Raw genomic sequence first — 20694 nt, 5'->3', positions numbered from 1 at the left:
TCATGGTTAGGAAGAATCATTATTGTGAAAATGGCCATACTGCCCAAAGTAATTTACAGATTTAATGCTATCCCCATCAAGCTACCATTGACCTTCTTCACAGAACTGGAAAAAACCACCTTAAACTTCATATGGAACCAAAAAGACAATCCTAAGTAAAAAGAACAAAGCTGGAGGCATCACATTTCCTGACTTCAAACTATACTACAAGGGTACAGTAATCAAAACAGCATGGTACTGGTATCAAAACAGAGATATAGACCAAAGGAACAGAACGAAGGCCTTGGAAGTAACGCCACACTTCTACAACCATCTGATCTTTGACAAACCTCTCAAAAACAAGCAATGGGGAAAGGACTCCTTGTTTAATAAATGGTGTTGAGAAAACTGGCTAGCCAGGTGCAGAAAGCTGAAACTTGACCCCTTCCTTACACCTTATACAAAAATTAACTCCAGATGGATTAAATATTTAAACATAAGACCTAACACCATAAAAACCCTAGAAGAAAATCTAGGCAAAACCATTCAGGACATAGGCATAGGCAAGGACTTCATGACTAAAACACCAAAAGCAATGACAACAAAAGCCAAAATAGACAAATGGGATATAATTAAACTTAAGAGCTTCTGCACAGCAAAAAAAACTATCATTAGAGTGAACCGCCAACCAACAGAATGGGAAAAAATTTTTGCAAGCTACCCATCTGACAAAGGGCTTATATCCAGAATCTACAAAGAACTAAAACAAATTTACAAGAAAGAAACAACCCCATCAAAAAGTCGGCAAAGATATGAACAGACACTTTTCAAAAGAAGACATTTATGCAGCCAAAAAACCTATGAAAAAATGGTCATCATCACTGGTCATTAGAGAAATGCAAATCAAAACCACTTTGAGACACCATCTCACTCCAGTCGAATGGCAATCATTTAAAAATCAGGAGACAACAGATGGGGGAAAGGATGTGGAGAAATAGGAAGGCTTTTACACTATTGGTGAGAGTGTAAATTAGTTCAACCATTGTAGAAGACAGTGTGGTGATTCCTCAAGGATCTAGAACTAGAAATACCATTTGACCCAGCAATCCCATTACTGGGTATATACCCAAAGGATTATAAATCATTCCATTATAAATACACATGCACACATATATTCATTATGGCACTATTTACAATAGCAAAGACCCGGAACCAACCCAAATGCCCATCAACGATAGACTGGATAAAGAAAATGTGACACATGTACACCATGGAATACTATGCAGCTATGAAAAAGGATGAGTTCACGTCCTTTGCAGGGACATGGATGTATCTGGAAACCATCATTCTTAGAAAACTGACACAAGAACAAAAAATCAAACACCACATGTTCTCGCTCATAGGCAGGTGTTGAACAATGAGAACACATGGACACATGGAGGGGAACATCACACATGGGGGTCTATTGGGGGTTGGGGGGCTAGGCTAGGGATAGCAGGTGGTGGGGAAGATTGGGGAGGGATAACACTGGGAGAAATGGAGGCAGCAAACCAACATGGCACGTGTATACCTATGGAACAATCCTGCAAGATCTGCACATGTACCCCAGAAAATAAAGTATAATAAAAAAAAATTTAACTATCAGATTTAGCCAGTAAACTGATGCAAATGTACAAAGCAATTAGATTTTGAGGAAGCAGACATGTCTTCAAAGTCTTAACTGACTTTTTCAAAAGAGAAATAAATTTGATTTGTACTTTTTAGACTAGGTAATACCTGAGTACTCGTGGAATTAAATGCTTAATGGTAAAAATACTACTCTTAGAATTAACAGGCAAAGATCTTCTATGAAGCTGTAACACGGAAGAACAGTCATTTACAACACACACAAAAGGGTGCCTGAGATATTCTGGCCAGGTTAAACACACTGTGAGGAAATTATCAACTTAAGAATACACTGGGCCCTTAATCAATGGAAAAATCTTTGGCATTATGACACTCACCATGCCATCAAACCTATGTTTAAAATCAAATTACAATTACTCTAATTATGGGCAAACATTTCATTTGTTGCACAACTGGTACCTAATCAAACAGTTCTGTAGAAGAGATGATTTCACACGGTAACTTAATTTCATTGCCAAATAAGTCTTTTAAATTATTTTTAAAGAGTGTTTTTAACCAATTTCCGTGTCAAAAATTTTATTTCTATAAAAATTACTACATGAACTAGGTCTAAATCAAACGAACATGCTTTCCTCTGCTGTGAAACAATAGTCTTCTCTCATCAACACTTTATTTAAATATTTCCCAGCAACAGGCTTGTGTGCACTAACCAGGAAGTGAAACCAAATATGAGTATATTGTGAAAGCCAACTAAAATGAAAGAACACAACTGGAATTATCTGAAGTTCTGTTAAAATTTCATCTAAAAATCCATTTCCTTGGAAACATCAATTTAATCAAGGCAGTAAGAAAAGGAATTTCGAAAGCGTAATTCTTCATTTTGTTGTTTGGCAATCTCCCCAATCTTCTATGCAAATGTCTTTTCCTGTAGCCAGGCTTGTTAATCTAGAACACAAGCATTCACTCAACCCAATCATTTTCATGCTAGTAAATCGACTCTGGTGCAAACAAAGCAATCTTTAATGACTTACTTTGGGGAAAAAAAAATGTACCTTTTGCTTCTTATGTAACAAGTATATTGCATTTCTTTTAATTATTTTGCTGGGCTTACTGTCATTCCCTTTAAGTTACTGTAAATTATAAGCTCTTTAAAACCAGAAAATGTATCTTACTATTTAGTCCACTTTTTAACTGACTTAGTAACCTAAACATAGTAAGAGTACCTTGTAATAAGTACCTAACGATTATTCTTATTGTTCAAGGATAGTGTTAGCAGACAAAACTCACTATTGTTTACATTTTTCTGCTAAGATGGATACTAAGCAGGATCATCAATTTCCTATTACCGTATGTCTTCTTATGCCAAGGAGGTTGGGTGTGGGAGAAGGGGCTAGAAGACACCATGCAAAAATAAAATAAATTCTCATTTACTAATTATTATTCTCTATACTTATTTTTGATCTTAAGCAGAATTTGTTTATTAAATACAGTACAATATTTTTATGAAAACCTCCTAGCAATCTAAATAAGAAGGTAGTTCCTGAACTACCTATGACCTTAGCTAGTGATCAGGCAGCCCCTATTAGACACTACACAAACACAGTGCAAATCTGAGTATTAGTGCTACTCTGCAGACAAAGCTGCTTCTCTGGGTAAGAATGAAATTTAAAAGGAAAAGAACCTGTTAATAAGCAGTGACAGACAAATCTATTGGCATGGTACATGCAAGTGTATAAATATATATAATATGCAAATCATGTGGTTAGTTAATTCTAGAAACACTTGAGAGCCTACTATGTGCTAGGAATAGTGTCATATTTAAGAAAGTGAGCCAATTCTATTGCCATGATGTTAAGAGGTTAAAGAGCCTGGCTAGTGGTTCTCATTCAGGGCTTGTCTGCAGATGCACCAAAAAGTACTGAGGCAGGCCAGTCCCCGAGTCAGTCCCCTTTTCTTTGGGTACCCTCTTTTCTTCTTGTTACTTCCTCACTCACTTTATCAAATACTGTACTTTCACCACAGAGTGTGATCCTTTATGAATATAGTTACATTCATTGAATTCTCTTGGCAGAGAGAATTCATTGAGCATTTGCTGTGTTATGAGCCGAATAAGACAAGAAAGTATATTTCATTTTATATATATCCTTAAAACACTATAAACTTAGGAAAATGGAAACTTTATACACAAAGTGAACACAAAAAAAATCAAGGATTAAATAGTAGAGTTGAACAACTCTGAACATCTACATAATGCTCGAAAGTTTATGGAGCATTTTTTTTTTCAGTCATTTCAATCATACAGTTGACTTTAGGATAAGGATACCAGCTCAGTGAGAAAAAAAAATAGTTGCTGAAGACACATGGCTAGTGAGTAAGAGCTTGATCCCATAACTGACACCAAACATGGTGCTCTTCCAACCATCCAAAGCTTCTTTTCACAATGTGAACAGGTATGGCTCAGGGAATGGAGAAGGCAACATAGATAAGGTCTCTCTGAGCCCTTAGGGATATGCAGGGGCTGGAGCAGGAAAAAGATCTCCAGCGGGTAGTGGGAGGGCAAGAGCAGAGGGGTGTTGCCTGAGGAAGAGCAGCGAGGCAGCAGAGGATCTTCACAGCCAAAAGGAGAAGACTTCACAAATAAATGAAGTAGTGAGGACATTTAGGGTTGAAGATTCCAAACTATGAGTACGGCTTGAACTGACTCACAAAAGAGAACAATTATAGATTCTGAAATAGAATACAAGCAATATTTAAGGAAAATTAACCAGGTGAGGCATGAGAAATACAGGGCAGGATCAGGGGCTGGCGGAAATGAAGGTGAGGGAACCAGGCAGACACCTACCACCACAGTAACTCAGTGCTGAAGCAGTGAGAGTCCAGACCTCCGTGTTATCGGTGAGACTGACCAGGAACGAAGGAATGTAGGCATGACTGTGGGTTGTGGCTGATGAGAGAGATGGGAAAAGGGAAGAGCAGTAAAGTTGGGATGGTGAAAGGCTCTGTCATAAAGTGCTAGTTAATATTCCAATATTCAGTGGAAGACCAAGGAGCTCTCTGGTGAATTTTGTTCTTCCATTTCAAATCAAGGCTAATTATTAACATGATTAAGGTTTTATACTTTATCAAAGGTTTGGCATAGCTAAGGTTTCACTGAGTACTGTTCTCCAGAGTGAATCTAGTGGGAAAGCTGAAGAAGGTGAGATGAAAAGTCCATTTAGGTCCATTCCTAAAGATACACAGGTACCATTCTATGGAACCAAAAAAAGGTATTTGTGAAAGGGACTTAATCCAGTCAGTGTCGAATCTTAAATTTAAAAAGTTAGATCTGCCACTTTGGTAGCAGCATGAACAACTCGTTAGAAAGGAGATATATACATAGGGAGGAGACCAGGATAAATCAATTGTCCAGAGGATAAACAGGAAAGGAAGCTTGAACTAAGATGTGACTGAGTGTGAAGAGAAGAGGGGATAGAAGCAAACGTACTTCTATTGAGCACTTTCAAGCAGGTGCTCTGCTAATTAGCTTATGGGCATAGACACTAGACCTCCTGAGACATCCATCAGAAGGACTTGGTAGCAGATTAGATGTTAAGGAGGGCCAGGACTCAAAGACAAGTGACTTACTCTCACTTTGGCCACAGGGTCAATGATGGAGAAGGCTAGAGTCCGCATTTAAAACAGAGTTTGCAGCACCTGTGGGCCATCCAGGTAGTGAGTTCTAGCAAGCAGCAGGAAACACAAGCTGGAGCCCTAGGAAGAGGAAAAAATGTAAATGAATTTGATAGGTTGGTTGTTTTTGCTGAACACCCAGACCGATGTTGGATTTAAAGACCAGCACTTTGTAATTTTTTAAAAAGTTATTTAAAATGAAGAACTCAATGCAGCCTCAGTCCATCTCCCATATAAAAGAATTTGTTTAAGACCTTCCTTTCATAATATTTCCATTTAAAGTTGGAACAATTTAGTTTTTTATGAAGATGACTGAATTCATTAAAATACAAATTCTATATGTTCGAAAACACCCACATATGCACACCTGCATGCACATAACTACAAAACGTCTCTTCAAATGGCTTCTCCTTGATTGTCCAACTGGAGAGAAATAGAACTGGAAGCAATCAAAGACATTCTTTTAAAAAATAACCTCCAGCCTTCCTATTGCAGGTGCTCATTGTCTTCCCGATCATGCACTGCCAACTCACTAACAAAACGTAAGGGCAGATTTTTCATTTTCCTTCAGTGTTAAAAAGCCGCCACCTCTCCCAAGCTACTTTATCTTAAATTTGTTCTCTAATGCTTGTAGAGATAGTGAATATATTTAGCATATCAACAGGGTTAACAGAAGCATGAAGGAATTTCTGTTTCCTTCTCTTTGCTAGCTTTGATAGAGTTGGAAAACATATCCCTTGGGAATTTAATTTTGAAGACTTGCTCTGGCTTTGTTTTTCCTATAGAGTCTGTCTCCGTTTAATGCACTATATACTTATTTTGTTTATCATTTGTCTCTGCAAAGTAAGCAGTAAGCTCTGGTAGCACAGGGCTTCTATATGTAGGGCTCACTGAGGCATCCCATCACCTAGCCCAGATAGTAGGGGCTCAGTAAATAGTTTCTGAGTGAATAATCATAAGCCTGTGATTATCTCACTTCGAAAATTTAATATGTCTTTTTTTCTTAGCAATCATATCCAATCTCCATGCTCCAACTTAATTTCAAACTATGATTTCTATTGTATGTCCCAAAGAAACTCTCAGGATGTATGTTGTGGTGACACCCTGCAGAGCCCTGAAGGGTATTGGTACAAAAGAATTAACATGGGAAAAACTGCAGCGAAGTGTCAACAAAGGCTCTCAGTTTCTCCAGGTGGATTTTCTGTCCAGTTCTGTATTATGAGAAGAAGTTATAATGATTCTTCTCCTACCCACACTCTTCTGACTTCTGGCTTCCCTGATTTCAATTCCTATTTGCAGTATCTGTTTCAGACCAGGGTGAAACAAAACTGAGGGGTCAAAACAAACCTGAGTTTGCACCTGTTGTTTTCATAAGAGAATGGTCTAAGCCTGTATTTCTTCTACACACACCAGAAACTCACATTAACTTAAAATTACAAGACAGAATAGACTACTTTCCCTCTCAAGGTTCTGATTGTTCTTCTCTATCCCCATTATAAAACCTAATCATTCCCTCACTACCCTGTTTGATGGGATAATCATAGTGACCACTTGCATTCATTACTCAACATAAATTTTTTTTCTTGGTCAACTGGATTTAGTTTGTATTACTGCATAATCAAATCCAAGGAGAAACTATTACCATACTCCAAATTTATAATAAGAATGAAATAAAGACTTCAAACTTAGGAAAAAAAATGATGTATTCCGACTAATTCAGGCTATAACTTTTCTGTTTGATGTCTAAATATATGCTAGAAAAAAATATTGGTCTTTTGTGCTCTTTGTGAAATGTAATCAGTATTTAAGCTAGAACTTTTAAAATCATTTGGATTAGGATTAAGTTAATTCATAGGCCAATAATTCCAAACACATCACTTATATCAGCAAGGCAATATTTATTTTTAGAAAGGCTGTCATCATCTGCATAAAAGACAATTCACTTGACAGCACTCCTTTTTTGGGCAATGACTCAAATCAGCTAGACTGAAAATAAATCTAAAGGGTACACAGCTGTCATGTAGCCGCAAGTAGCCTTCTGAGCAATTACTTGATTCATTTTTCCCTATTCATACAACTGGTTTTGCAAACAGGATTGCAATCCAACAAATGCATGCCCCCACCCGCAGCACACTGAAGAGAGCTTTTTGCTGTCCTAGGGAAGGCTCTAGTGGATTTTTTTTGCCTTGATGGGCATGATAAACCTCATTTTTATTTTATTTAATGAAGAACAGATTTTTTTTTTTTTTTGAGACGGAGTTTCGCTCTTGTTACCCAGGCTGCAGTGCAATGGCGCGATCTCGGCTCACGGCAACTTCTGCCTCCTGGGTTCAGGCAATTCTCCTGCCTTAGCCTCCTGAGTAGCTGGGATTACAGGCAGGCGCCACCGTGCCTGGCTAATTTTTTGTATTTTTAGTAGAGACGGGGTTTCACCATGTTGACCAGGATGGTCTCGATCTCTTGACCCCGTGATCCACCCGCCTTGGCCTCCCAAAGGGCTGGGATTACAAGCGTGAGCCACCGCGCCCACCCCGCCCCGCCCCCCGGCTTTTTTTTTTTTTTTTTTTTTTTTAAGATGGAGTCTTGCTCCGCCGCCCAGGCTGTAGTGCAGTGGCATGATCTCAGCTCACAGCATCCTCCGCCACCCGGGTTCAAGCGATTCCCCGGCCTTAGCCTCTTTAGCAGCTGGGGCTATAGGTGCGCGCCACCACGATCGGCTCACTTTTTTGTATTTTAGTAGAGATGGGGTTTCACCATGTTGGCCAGGATGGTTTCGATTTTCTGACCTCGTGATCCGCCTGCTTCAGCCTGTCGAAGTTCTGGGATTACAGTTGTGAGTACCACGCCGAGCAGAGAAACAGTCTTTAAAATCAGTTTACAAAATATGTGAACCATTTACAAAATAAGTGCTCCAAACTTTGAGAATAAGATTTTATCAAAGAAATGTTGTCATCAAAATTTGAAGGACAGACAGGTGCCAGTCTGGGTTGCTATCTATGTCTACTAGGTACAGGCAACTTATTTTCATGGTAACATTCCATAATTGCTGTTTTAACTTTTTATTATGGAAAATTTTAAACATACACAAAAGTTGGGAGAGTGGTACAATGAAACCCATCTGCCCAACACTCTGATTCAATAATCACAATATCCACCCTCACTGGAGTATTTGGAAACAGATTCTAGATATATTCTGTCTTATTTCAGTATGGATCTCTAAAACAGAAAGAGTCTTTAAGACAAAACCATAGTATCATAATTATATCCAGTGGCATGCTGGTAAATATTTAACAACCAGTTTTCAGAGAGAAAACAAGGACCCTACTGGTTCTTTGCCATTTTCCATGTTTCTGACTATGGCCAATTTCAAATTACCAACATGATGTTACTGAATATGGAGTTGAGAAGAGCTGTGTCGCACATCATTATATAGAACTTCTACTCTGCAGCTAGCTTAGACACAAACTTAATAGCACAGATAATAACAAATTAAAGCAAAATAATTAGGGAATGAAAGTTTTGAGTATTTCTTTTACTTTTAATACTTCAATTGTAAGTTTGTACAATTCAGTTTTTATGATTATGTTTAACCAGCTTGTTAAATTCCTGTAACACAACAATCAGTTTTCACAAGCTTATGTGTGTCAATTCTAGCATTACTACTGAATCATAGCCAAATAATTAACAATTCCTTAATATTATCAATTACCTAAACTTCTATGATACATCTCTTTTTTATTTAGCGATAGAGAAATACTTTCAGCAGGAAGGAGGAGGAACTTTGCTTCAGAAACCTGGAGCAAGGGCTCCATTCTGTGTGTAGCTCAGTCGGCTGTTGAAGTCTGTTCCCAGGAGGTTGAGTCAGATGCCATTGATTATGTACCTTCATATCACTCAGGAATCATAGTAATGTGCTTACTTTGCTTTTTATTGCCCATTCTTTGGCTCTCAAAAGAAAAAGAGTTTGAAAGGGAGTAGTAGAGAGGCTTGGAAGAAGGGGAAGTATGTGTACTCCAGGTAGACAACCACGAGCTGATGTTGTGTTCTAAGAGAAAGAAGATTGCTAAGAAGATGTGAGTTACTTTTCTGTGCTTGATATATCTCACTGTTGAAACCTAGTTCACAAAAAGTCCTCTTTAAATGTGCCTTCCAGGACGGAATATGGCACATTAGATGTGACAGTCCTTAAGCAGATGGTGAAGTGGAGTTACTGCCATCCTTGATAAGATGCCAACACTGAACTGCAACTCCACCTTGGGCTCACAGTTAAGTAAAACTCAAGTCCAACCAATGAACCAGTGCATACTAGCACTCACCAAGACTCCACAGCATACATTCACAAATCCTCTCCCACCATCAAATTTGGTGCCAGGCTGCTTTTCCAACCTGTCCCACTATGCCTTTGAGCATGCTCTCTACTTCCAGATAGGCTAGGCTACCTACTGTCCAAAAAGCACATAATATACCATTTTTATTTTTAAAAATCCTTATGGAAATTTTCTAATGTATATAGAAGTATGAATAAGGGTCCCCCATATACCATTTACCCAGCCCCAACGATCAACTCCTATCATACCCATGTCAAGTGTTTTGAAGCACATCCTGAATATATCATTTCATCTGCAATGATTTCAGTACTGCATACATTCTTTCCTACACACCTCTACTCAAACATTTCCCGTCCACCCCCTTCTTCATCTTTCCAAATGCTATCACATCCTGCAAGCCTTACCTCCTACGATGTTTCCACTGAACTTGTGAGTCATATTCCTCCTTGGGACATCTGTCTTATTGTTGTCCTCTCGCTCATTTTTACCTCTGAAGTTAGACACTATGTCATTGGCCTTGAAAGCAGGAAACCTCTCTCACCATACATATAGTGCAAGAATTCACGCTTAATAGGGAAAGAACTGAAGGATACCCATTTGGTTTTATAGAGTTTATTAAAATTTGACACAACAATTTTATTCAGCGTATTACCCAAATTCTGTATGGGAAATGTTTTGGTAAATGCGTTGGACAGGGCATACGCAGTGTAACAGGGTGGAAAGAACACTGGACACAGAGCTAAAAGGCCTGGTTCTTGTTCTGCCCTCTGATTACATGCAATTTTGAGTATATGCTGTGACTTCTCTGAGGAATAGGAATTAATTGCAGCCATTCTTCCACTCTCCCTCTCTAAACTGTCAGAATCAAATGTGATTATTTATGAAAAGATGATTTTATAATTGTTTATCAATTACAAACAGAAATCATGGACCATATCACTAGACAACAAGGAAAGCTATTGCTTTGAATCCTAAACATATAAGGAGAATAAATTTAAACTTTCAAAAGGAAAAAAGGGCATGCAATAATGCAGAGATCAGATGAAATTAAGAATCAACAAAACTCATCCTGGAAGGAATGTAACAGCATACCTAGTATCTTTCTTAGACCTAAAAAACTACTGCCTTATAATTAAAACAAACAAATTGAGGGAACCCTAAAAAGAAATTACAAAAAAAAAAAAAAAAAAAAGAAATTACAAAGAAAGCAATGTCTGTTTTCAACTGTGTAAGAAAACTTCCCATTACGTTAAAAAATTAATTTAAAAGGCAAAATTCAACATCTGATTGCTTCTTCAAATAAAACTCCCAATTGTATACAAAAAAAAATGGTTATAATTTGGAGTTTATGCTCTCCTAGGACATTCTCAATGTCTTTGACTTCTCAACTTTGCATTCTGCTTTGCCAAAGGAAGATCATTAATGTCAAACTGCAAACATTTATCATGTTATACCCAACGGTACTTAAATTCAATGGAATTGAGGTTTTTTCTTCCTCTGGTAGAAAAGAGAATAGATGGATTCATCAGGAAAGCACTGTTCTACAAACCATCCTGCAACCTTCACTATGATCCTGTGACAGATCTGCAAATAGGCTCAGCCTATCTAAAGTACCCACTGAGATATTATTATTGTATTATTGTAAGGTTTCCTACAAGCAAACAAAAATCACAGGTATTGGAGAAAAGACTTAAATGTTATAAAACTCTGAATAATCTAGGCCAACACAGAAAAAGGATTTTTCAACTCTGAACATTAATACGACTTAGGGATAGTCGATAAAAACAACAGCTGCTGAGCCTGGTAAATCCAAATGGGATTATTAGGTCAAAATCATGGAAATACAGAGAACATTCCAAAATTCCCAGCACACTGACAGTAAAGCACCAAAACCGGAATCTCATTAGGGCAAAAGCATTTTGTTTAGAAATAATTTTTTTTAATATGACTTAATATCTCTGGGATGTTACTGGAGAGGAAAACAAGAAGAATCAAAAGTGTAAACTATTGCACAATAGCTTCCTTCCCTTTATTTCCATTCCCTTCTCCTGAAACCCTACTGTACACACAGAGTAACTATGTATTCTTACATCTTATTCTGCAAAAACATAGAGATTTAAAAAATCATCTGGGCACACTGGCTCATGCCTGTAATCTCAGCACTTTGGAAGACCAAGGAGGAAGAATCACTTGAGTCCAAGAGTTCAAAACCAGCCTGGGCAACACACCAAGACCTCATTTCTACAAATAATAATAATAATAATGAGCCAGACTTGGTGGCACGCAACTGTGGTCCCAGCTACTCAGCAAGCTGAGGCAGAAAGATAGCCTGAGCCTGGGAGGTTGAGGCTGCAGTGAGCCATGACAGTGCCACTGCATTCCAGCCTGAAACAGAGCAAGAGCCCATCTCAAAAAAAATAAAGGCGGGGGTATGGGGGTTCAGGCACAGTGGCTCACGCTTGTCATCCCAGCACTTTGGGAGGCTGAGGTGGGTGGACTGACTGAGGTCAGGAGTTCGAGACCAGCCTAGCCAACATGGTGAAATCCCATCTCTTCTAAAAATACAAAAAAAAAAAAAAAAAAAAAAAATTAGCTGGGTGTGGTGGCGCACACCTGTAATCCCAGCTACAAAGGAGGCTGAGGCAGAAGAATCACTTGAACCTAGGAGGCAGAAGTTGCAGTGAGCCAAGATCGCTGCACTCCAGCCTGGGTGACAGAGCAAGACTCCATCTTTAAAAAAATCAGTTTTTCAAAACTTAGATATTAGAATACATTTTCTCTTGTATAGATTGCTTTACAAAAAGGAAAATACCACTCACTGGTTTTTGTTACTTTCATGCACAACAGAAAAATAAAGAAGTTCTGACACTCCTAGCAAATAAAAATGGGAATTGGCCGGGTACGGTGGCTCACGCCTATAATCCCAGCACTTTGGGAGGCCGAGGCAGGTGGATCACGAGGTCAAGAGATTGAGACTATCCTGGTCAACAAGGTGAAACCCTGTCTCTTCTAAAAATACAAAAATTAGCTGGGCATGGTGGTACACGCCTGTAGTCCCAGCTACTCGGGAGGCTGAGGCAGGAGAATTACTTGAACCCAGAAGGTGGAGGTTGCGGTAAGCCGAGATCGTGCCATTGCACTCCAGTCTGGGTAACAACAGCTAAAAACTCCGTCTCAAAAAAAAAAAAATTGAAATTTATACCTTTGACTTGTTACTTTGAATAGTTTGAGTATTGTTATCCATGATGATCAATTAGCATAAAAGACTTTTCAAGGTTATAGTCTACATGTCTCAAAATATGCATTAAAAATGTGAAGGACCATAGTTTTCTCTTACTTGTGTATTTACTGAATTAGGCTGAATTTCAGAAAATGTGAAGACTGAACAAGTTTCAGGCTATAAAAAAAATTTAGAGGCTTTTATAATGTGGTTCTGAGACAGCTATAATTTTTTGTATTTTGTCAATAGTGTTTTTATTAGATCAACAACTATGCAAGCCTAATTTTTCAGCATTAAGTAATTTGACTCTACTTTAAAAATCAGCAGGAAAAAGTAGATTTAAGCCTAGTTAACTGAACTGACAACTTATAGAAGATAAATCAGGTGGAGCTTGCCTTAACAGTTCCCCCCAGTACATAAGACAAACAAGTCTAGTGTGAGGACTGAGAGGCCCTAACAAGCAGCTGATGTGAGACTGAAGTAGTTGAATATGCTTGTATATTATATGCCAATACTCATGATGAGATAACTTTATGTTAAATATTTTTATAAGTACTTATATAAATTATTTAAAGCTCTCAACAACCTCATGAGATTTTTCTCCACTTCACAGATTAGGCAACTGAGACAGTTATGCAACTTATCTAAACATGCATAACTAGTAAATTCGTAATAGAAAAACAAGCATCAATATGAATATTCTTCAAAGAGATCTCTGAGAAAAATAAAAAGCAGCTGTTGTTCAGTGGAATGAACAACAGGTTAAACGTGTATTCATTCATTTATTCAGTAACTATTTAGTGGCCATTACGTGGTAAATGGCACTGGAGAAGCAACAAAATAAACAAAACCAATGATATCCTCAAACCGGTGCTATCTCTACCTCATGGAATTTATAGTCTGGTAATAGAGACAAAGATTAAACAAATACTCAGTTATTTTATTATAATCATAATAAGTGCTTCAGATGGGGCGGGGCAGATGAAAGAAGCACCTTGACTCTGAAGCTTATAGGAGACTGAGCCACTGTGAGAACTGAACCAGAGAGCTCAAAAGCTTGCCCTAACAGATGACACTTTCTCTAGTCCCTTAGCTAAAGGTAGGTGCAGGTTCAAGAAATAAGTAATAACCAAGATGTCATGGTTTCATGACAAGAAGGTTTCATGATCAAGGCCAGGAGGTCTCTGTCTAGTTCCATATTTTTGGTACATGAGAGTAGCCTTGGGTTTGTGTTCAAGTTTCAAACGCTCCCAGGATTTTACAACTTTTAAAGGTAAAACCCATATATCACATTAAAAATTTTAATCCACAAATTTATTTAAATAATATAATTTGTAGAATATATCAAGAGAATAGTTACTAAAATTATCAGGAAAATTTGATTCTTGGTATAGTCAATGCTTTCTGTTCCAAAGAGTATATGAAAGTGGCTACTTCAGACACATGGTACAGTAGAAGAAGTCAGCAATGAGATGGAGGAGCCTGAACTCTTATCCTGCCTATCATCTGCCTTAACTTTAACCAAGTTATGCGGACTCTCAGAAAGCCAGTTTTTTGTTTTTTTTTTCTAACAGATTATCTTCAGAGCAATCTTGCTTTTAACATTGGGGTACATAGATAATATTTTTTTTTTAATTTTTTATTGCATTTTAGGTTTTGGGGTACATGTGCAGAACATGCAAGACAGTTGCGTAGGTACACACATGGCAGTGTGTTTTGTTTCCTTTCTCCCCTTCACCCACATTTGGCATTTCTCCCCAGGCTATCCCTCCCCACCTCCCCCTCCCACTGGCCCTGCCCTTTTCCCCCCAATAGACCCCAGGGTTTAGTACTCCCCTCCCTGTGTCCATGTGATCTCATTTTTCATCACCCGCCTATGAGTGAGAATATGCGGTGTTTCATTTTCTGTTCTTGTGTCAGTTTGCTGAGAATGATGTTCTCCAGATTCATCCATGTCCCTACAAACGACACAAACTCATCATTTCTGATTGCTGCATAATATTCCATGGTGTATATGTGCCACATTTTTCCAATCCAGTCTATTATCAATGGGCATTTGGGTTGATTCCAGGTCTTTGCTATTGTAAACAGTGCTGCCATGAACATTCGTGTACATGTGTCCTTATAGTAGAACAATTTATAGTCCTTTGGATATATACCCAGAAAGCCAGTTTTTAAATTGATAAAAATAGAATAATTCTGCCTGGCCCACTTTCTACTTTCACAGTGATGACAATATCAAGTGATGGGAACTCTCTCTGCCCAGGAGGTTTTAGAGAACAGCAGTCCATGGAATAATAAGCTCCTCATAAATACAGCCTCTATTCTCTCTAGGCCAGGAAACCCTACCCAATGAGCCCAAAGATTTTTAGCTTTCTGGAAGACAAGGAGCTCAACAATGAGCTACACTGCCTGGAGGGATTACCTGGTTTCGGCAAACCTTTCCTATACAAAATGTCATTATTCTTCCAAAGAACAAGTAATACTTCTCCCAAATCTTTCCCCATTTCCAGACATAAGACATCCAGGTTTAGATGTTATGATTTTTAAAGTTTTGCTAATATAAAGTACACTCACTGGTAACCTGAAATTTAACGATTTAGGAGACCCCAAATCATTTGGTTCAAAAACTTAATCTACTCCTTCTCTGAAAAATGTTTGAAAAGTTAGAAGTTACAGTAAAACTAGTAAAATGTCAGTAATCACAGTTTGACTTAAGTAATTACCATAGGATCTTGTGATAAAAGGAAATAGAATATTTACTCCTGTGGCTTTTTTCTAAACTAACTTTCATATTAGTCTCCTCTACTTCATCCCATTGCCCTTCTTGGTCTCACAATATGATCTGTCTCATCTTCAGCACACCCTCCATACAGTTGCAGCGTTACTTCCCAAAACTAATCTGATATAATCTCTTAAAACCTTTCTTGGGGCTCCTGGGCTGTTCCTGGTGAAGCCGTATGCTGTGTATAGGTTATAAATGTATCTCCAAACCCACCCCGGGCAAAGGCTGTGCCACGGTCAGCACTGGGTGTTCCAACTCCCACTCCAATGCTCTTGTTCTTTCATTCATGCCACAAAGGGGAAAAGCTGACATGAGTGGGGAAGGTTACTGTGTGGGTTTTTTAAAACTCAAAGTGTGGGGTTGATTCAAGCAATATCCACATCACTGTTAGAGTCATTATAACAGATAACAAAATTGACAAAGTATACTTTTTTGCTCATCAAGCGAAAAGAAAAGAGCCAGGCAGGCAAAGAAGGAAGACTTTAGAGGTAGAAGGAGCTTCAGGCCCTCATACCACAATGCAACGGGCACATAGATCATTCAGCTTCTACAGTTCCAAACATTTGATTCATGTACCACAACTTTATATTCTAAGCATAGTATTATTTTAAAACTATACAGGTCCCCAAACATAAAAATATAAGTAACATGAAACTTAAAAAATAATAAAATTAAACATCATTGCCCAAGATGCCCAAGATGATAGAGTTGAGTAACTGTAACAATTTATTTAATCTTTAGGTAATTGATTAGCGATATCCAGAAATATGATGGATGAAGATGTAATAAATAAAAGAATAAACATGCATGTAGAAGGTTAAATACAGTATATGGACAATTTCTCCTGGATCTTATGGAAAATAGTAACTTTCACAATATCTGCTGAATATTTAATTATAATTCTAAAACAAGCACAGAATAAGCATGTATTAGTTGTTTAACTACTTATTTTTAAAAACTCAATGGCCACAATGGTGAGGAGCAAATATTGCAAGTTATTAGTAAGCCAGATTTATTTTTCTTTGTATTTAAAAAAATCTAATATAGACTAAGTACCTTAAAGTGGGAGAAACCTAAGCTGGTAAACTTTCTATTGAAAGGTTAAGTTGAAGAATGCAAAATCAAGCAAAAAATCAATGACTAGAGAACATTACAGCTGGTTCAAGATTCTTTCACATGGAATATACTTCAGCAAAAGTATCTTGTCCTTTTTGATTGTTTTTGTGGCCCCAATTTTTATATTACACTTTCCATGCAGACTTCCATTAGCCTTTCTTTACCTTCATGACTCCTGGGTAGAAAAAGGACCGATAAAATAAAGGACAATCCGAATTGTAGGGTCCAAATCAGCCCATAACCCCAGTGCCTGTACCCCTACAATGTTGGGCTGGTTCATTTCTGGTTCTTCATTTTTCAGTGAAGAAAAAGCAATGACTGAAAATTCTAGATCTCTTTTTAGCATTGTGAACCATGTAGTAGATGCTTATTACATCTGCTTTGTTCTCTTATTTCTATGGTGCATGTCACCATAGTAACAAGGCACACAGATGAAAAAGTAGGCTAGAAATACCCAAAAATGGGGGGCGGAGAGGGCAATATGGGGAAAAGGACTTTTTACTGATTAAGAGAGAAAGACTAGAATTTCTTATCAGAGTTGTCAATGCATTAAGGGGCACTTCTGACTAAAAAATAGGTTTTCTTTGCCTTTAAGAAAGCAACAATGGAAAATAGCCTAAAATTTCAATAAATAGGCCGGGCGCGGTGGCTCAAGCCTGTAATCCCAGCACTTTGGGAGGCCGAGACGGGTGGATCATGAGGTCAAGAGATCGAGACCATCTTGGTCAATGATCTAAAAATACAAAAAATTAGCTAGGCATGGTGGCGTGTGCCTGTAACCCCAGCTACTCGGGAGGCTGAGGCAGGAGAATTGCCTGAGCCCAGGAGGCGGAGGTTGTGGTGAGCCGAGATTGCGCCATTGCACTCCAGCCTGGGTCACAAGAGTGAAACTCCCCCTCAAAAAAAAAAAAATATTCAGTAAATATCAATGTTTCTAGGAGGTAGTATTGCTAGGCTTCCGAGATTTTAAAGCCAGATGTATTTAAAAAAAAAAAAAACAAAAAAAACCAACCTTGAAGGGGCTGGGCGCGATGACACACACCAGTAATCCCAACACCTTTGGGAGGTCAAGGCGGGTGGATCACATGAGGTTAGGTGTTCAAGACCAGCCTGGCCAACATGGCAAAACCCCATCTCTATTAAAAAATAAAAAATTAGCCGGGTGTGTGCCTGTAGTCCCAGCTGCTTGGGAGGCTGAGGCAGGAAAATTGCTTGAATCTGGCGGGTGGAGGTTGCAGTGAGTTGAGATCATGCCATTGCATTTCAGCCTAGGCAACAAAGTGAGGCTCTGTCTCAAAAATATAAATAAATAAATAAATAAAATAAAAAAATCTTGAAGATGCTAATGGAAACATTTAAACAGCATCCAATTTTGGAAATGACATACTCATGTGGCAGTGTGGACGGCTGCTACTTAAAATGTTTAGCTATTTTGTACTACTAGAAGTTGAGACATCTGTTAGGGAAGTGTGGTTGAGAAGATAACTTACTACAATGAATATTTTCCTGAAAGTGACAAGTTTATCTTCCAAGTCTCGTATAAAATGTCCCCAAAGGAAATCACTGGGGTGGAGGTGGGGGATGGCTGTCATTTCACTCCAAGGTGGTCACTGCTTCTATGAAAGAAAGAGGGATATTCTCTGCTGTCCATTGGTTCAGACCTTCAAAGGCACTATCAGTTCCTAACTACTCTTTGTCATGCCAAAATTTCATCTGTAAGGAAAGAGAAATCTTCCTACTGCAAGATCTCCATTTCTCATTTAGCCTTTTTCTCTCCTGCCACCAGCCAGAGTTCTCCTTGCTCACAATTTTCTAGGACATCTGGAACAATTGAAATGTTATTTATCTTGTGATACTGGTCAGGAAATAGAACAAGGAACCCTACCAGACACATAAACTACTTGGGAAGGTTTTACTCTGCATAAATAAAAATTATTCATGTCTTAATCCATTCAGGTTCCTATAACAAAATACTGGGGTGGCTTATAAACAACAAACATTTATTTCTCACAGCTCCAGAGGTTAGGAATTCCAAGATCAAGGGGCCAGCAGACTTGGTGTCTGGTGAGGGCTGGTTCCTCACAGATGGTGCCCTATTGGTGTATCCTCACATGGTGGAAGAGGCAAACAAGCTCCCTCCCACCTCCTTTATAAGAACACCAATCCTAGCTGGGCGCAGTGGCTCATGCCTGTAATCCCAGCACTTTGGAAGGCCAAGGCGGGTGGATTACTTGAGGTCAGGAGTTTGAGACCAGACTTGGGAGGCTGAGGCAGGAGAATCACTTGAACCCAGGCAGTGGAGTTTACAGTGACCCAAGATCATGGCACTGCACTCCAACATGGGCAACAGAGCGAAACCCTGTCTCAAAATTAAACAAACAAACAAACAAAAAAACCCCAATCCCATTCATGAGAGCTTTGCCTTTGCAATCCAATCATCTTCCAAATCATCTACCTGTCACCACTGTCACCTTGGGATTAGGTTTCAACACATGAATTCTGCTGGAACACCAACACTCAGACCATAGTAATGCATATACAAAATAATCAAGAGAAACACTCCAGCTACTTGCCCATTTTTTTCTTAAAAGAAAGGGTCTTGCTATGTTGCCCAGGTTGGTATGTAGTGGCTATTTATAGCATGATCATAGTGTCACAGCCTTGAACTCAAGCCTCAAGCCTCTCCTACCAGACCTGGCATTCCTTACACTTTCTAATGGAAAAAGCAATAAATGACTTTGTGGGAGTCTTAGGTTGATTCAGTCACTAATTAGTTGTAACACTGTGGACAATTTTTACTTTGCCTTTCTCAATCTTAGTATCTTACCCATAAAAAGAAATGACTGAAATAGAACAGGAGTATGAGCTTGAGGTTTCTAAGGATGATTTCAAGGCATGTTGAAATTGTACGCATGTGAGTATGTGTGTATTCTGGGGAAGACCCCCAAGAGTATGTATAATATAAAAAAGTTAAAAATTAAAAGTACCCTCTGAGGTCTCTTCCATATGACTCTACAATACCATGACTTGAATCAACTTACCCAAATAAACTCAAAGCTACAACTCAGACTCAGGTGAGCATGATACTCAGTATCAAAACTCCCCACTGCAGAAATGCTATCCCTGACCATGCTACCTAGTCCCCACCAAGAACCACTCTCTAGTCCTTCACCGTGTTTTGCTGTTCTTCATAGTACTTTATTGCATGACATTATACCTTGCATTTGCCTGTTTTCCCTCCTCTAGCATGTATGCTTCCTGTAAAAAGGGTTTTTCCTGTTTTCTCTATTGGATTTATTCCCTGTGTCTGTTATAGTGCCTAGCAATTTTTTAAAAATCTGTAAAATGAAACATGTCAGAACAAAGACTCAAATACATTATTATTATTTTTTAAACTCTAGGGCCTGCTAAGAGCCATGCACTCTACTAAGCACTTTATGAACTTACCTAACTCAGTCTTTATAATATCACTTTAAGACAAGTTTCCCAATCCTTAGAGATTTTTCTAAAATAATACACCTGGAAAAGGAGCCAAGCAATATATTATAGAAAAAGCTGCTTTGTCAGGATTCAAGTGCCAGATCAGCTGGTAACAGTGTAGTTCACTTACATAAGCCACATATTCCCTGAGGAACTCAGTTTCCACATTTGTATCATGGAGATAATGCTTGCCCCTCCTACTGCAGGTCATTAGGAGAATAAATGTGAATATAAACACTTAATATGTTAGCAGTGGTGGACAAATGTTTACTATAGTAAGTGATGTGTTGGGGGGGTTTCTGCAGAGATTTGCTATATAAGTTGTTTTGCTATATGAAGGCAATAGAGCAGGGGACAGCTATACAGTACCCTCTTACACAGTACCAGAACAACTAGAAAGCCAGAGGGCCCCAGGAAAGGCTCCCAACTCAACAAGGTGATGGCCAGGCCCAACTCCAAACTGCTGTCCACTCCTCTCCCTCTCAATTGCA

The 20694-nt window shown here is 38.5% G+C and overlaps 2 protein-coding genes across 9 annotated transcripts in view; both read right to left on the bottom strand.

The window, feature by feature from the left end:
- The window catches only part of LRRC8B (leucine rich repeat containing 8 VRAC subunit B), a 77434-nt gene that overhangs the window by 45867 nt on the left and 10873 nt on the right, over positions 1-20694 (bottom strand). For 3 of the 8 annotated variants that reach the window (XM_078332388.1, XM_078332385.1, XM_078332384.1), the window contains exons 2-3: positions 5230-5355; positions 4448-4549 (exon numbers count right to left, since the gene is read on the bottom strand). The exons of 2 other annotated variants lie outside the window; for them this stretch is intronic. The gene's annotated coding sequence lies outside the window, so the exon portion shown is untranslated. The remainder of the gene's footprint in view (positions 1-4447; positions 4550-5229; positions 5356-20694) is intronic. 3 more of the 8 variants (XM_078332387.1, XM_078332386.1, XM_078332383.1) reach the window with 1 other exon arrangement.
- Positions 1-20694, bottom strand: part of LOC128928213 (uncharacterized) — a 63885-nt gene that overhangs the window by 32869 nt on the left and 10322 nt on the right. Inside the window, exons 2-3 of the mRNA XM_078332390.1 lie at positions 5230-5355; positions 4448-4549 (exon numbers count right to left, since the gene is read on the bottom strand). The gene's annotated coding sequence lies outside the window, so the exon portion shown is untranslated. The remainder of the gene's footprint in view (positions 1-4447; positions 4550-5229; positions 5356-20694) is intronic.

This window comes from Callithrix jacchus, chromosome 7 (assembly GCF_049354715.1).
Source record: "Callithrix jacchus isolate 240 chromosome 7, calJac240_pri, whole genome shotgun sequence".
Taxonomy (NCBI): Eukaryota; Metazoa; Chordata; class Mammalia; order Primates; family Cebidae; genus Callithrix; species Callithrix jacchus.
This window is presented reverse-complemented; position numbering and strand designations above follow the sequence as displayed.